This window comes from Myxine glutinosa, chromosome 4, assembly GCF_964187855.1.
Source record: "Myxine glutinosa chromosome 4, kmMyxGlut1.1, whole genome shotgun sequence".
Taxonomy (NCBI): Eukaryota; Metazoa; Chordata; class Myxini; order Myxiniformes; family Myxinidae; genus Myxine; species Myxine glutinosa.
Window position 1 is genome coordinate 198,418,517 of NC_136264.1, and position 2,053 is coordinate 198,420,569.

General features: G+C 49.1%; 1 protein-coding gene across 1 annotated transcript in view; it reads right to left on the bottom strand.

The window, feature by feature from the left end:
- LOC137425626 (GATA-binding factor 2) overlaps positions 1-343 on the bottom strand; it is a 73,719-nt gene extending 73,376 nt beyond the window's left edge. Inside the window, exon 1 of the mRNA XM_068114232.2 lies at positions 165-343. The gene's annotated coding sequence lies outside the window, so the exon portion shown is untranslated. The remainder of the gene's footprint in view (positions 1-164) is intronic.
- Between the last annotated feature and the right edge of the window lie 1,710 nt (positions 344-2,053).

Genomic DNA, 2,053 nt, shown 5'->3' on the forward strand with positions numbered 1-2,053 from the left:
AGATGAAGAATTCGTTAAAAAAGAAACTTTAACTCGGCATACCGAGAGCAGCAGCCCGGGATGTACCATCATCTAAATTACTGAAAGAGGTATTTTTTTTGCTCGTTGGATAGAAATCTACATACAGTGAAACTTTGTCACATCGAGTGGACCAAAAGCCGTACCTGGAAAATGGGTGTCCTTAACTTGGTGGGAAGGTCCCCGCCACAGGTAGACACCGGAGATTGCTTGTTGAGAATCGGCGGGTGGGTTGGTACAAGCAGCAGATAAAGTCCCCTACTCGAGAAACGATCCACAAACACCTGCGGCACAGGGCATTTCCTCGAGAAACAAACAGCGCTTAGTGCTTGAGTCAAACGCTCCGAGAAAACATTGCGGCTCCGGGGTGAGGGGGCGGAGAAGCGGAGAGCGGTCCAGGGAGGAGGGTGGGGTTGAGGACTCCGATTGGGATGGAGAGGAGGAGGAGGGACGCGGTGGCTGCGGGAAATAAACCGAAGGATAAGCAGAGCGGACGGTGTGTGGCAAAGAGTGAAAGGCGAGTGGGACGCCGTAGGATAGAGTGGGACAACGCAGGATAGAGTGGGACGACGTAGGATAGAGTGGGACAACGTAGGATAGAGTAGGACGACGTAGGATAGAGTGGGACGACGTAGGACAGAGTGGGACGACGTAGGATAGAGTGGCACGACGTAGGATAGAGTGGGACGACGTAGGACAGAGTGGGACGCCGTAGGATAGAGTGGGACAACGCAGGATAGAGTGGGACGACGTAGGATAGAGTGGGACAACGTAGGATAGAGTGGGACGCCGTAGGATAGAGTGGGACAACGCAGTGCCGGATTAAGCCTCGGCTGGCCCTAAGGCACATTTTGAAATTTTAGAGAATGGCCTGAACAATTTAAATTAGATCTCGGGCTCATGGAAATGGACCCCAGACAAAACATGACCTGATTCATGAACAAAATATTTAATACATAAAAAGACAAATATTTAATGTGAAAAGAAACTACTTTCAAACTAGTTTAGTCTATACAATTTGCAGTGTATGAATATATGCATGACAAAACACGCACAGATTTGGCACTTTGCTTTACAGTTTACTAGACCTTAGATTGTAACCTTGCGCGCATTTACAACTGCAAACTCTTCAATTACTGAACTGAAGTTGTGAAACTGAAAACGTCAAAATAATAAAATTGACGAAAACTGCTTGTCCATTTTTGTGGCCCGAATTTTTGGCTGGCCCTAAGGCACATGCCCTGTCTGCCTAATGGTTAATCCGGCAATGGGACAACGTAGGATAGAGTGGGACGACGTAGGATAGAGTGGGACGACGTAGGATAGAGTGGCACGACGTAGGATAGAGTGGGACGACGTAGGATATAGTGGGACGACATAGGACAGAGTGGGACGACGTAGGATAGAGTGGGACGACGTAGGACAGAGTGGGACGACGTATGATAGAGTAGGACGACGTAGGATAGAGTGGGACGACGTAGGACAGAGTGGGACGACGTAGGATAGAGTGGGACGACGTAGGAAAGAGTGGGACGACGTAGGATAGAGTGGGACGACGCAGGATAGAGTGGGACGACGTAGGATAGAGTGGCATGACGTAGGATAGAGTGGGACGACGTAGGATAGAGTGGCACGACGTAGGATAGAGTGGGACGACGTAGGATAGAGTGGGACGATGTAGGACAGAGTGGGACGACGTAGGATAGAGTGGGACGACGTAGGACACAGTGGGACGACGTAGGACACAGTGGGACGACGTAGGACAGAGTGGGACGACGTAGGACAGTGGGACTACGTAGGACAGAGTGGGATGACGTAGGATAGAGTGGGACGACGTAGGATAGAGTGGCATGACGTAGGATAGAGTGGGACGACGTAGGATAGAGTGGGCCGGTGGGAAAAAACAGAAACTTCACTTACAACAACTTCCTCATGCTTATACCAAATACTCAAGCTCTAACTTTAACATTTTCTAATCATTGATGGTATCATTGATGTTTTGCTCGATTTATTTCCTTAACTCAGGACTTTCTAA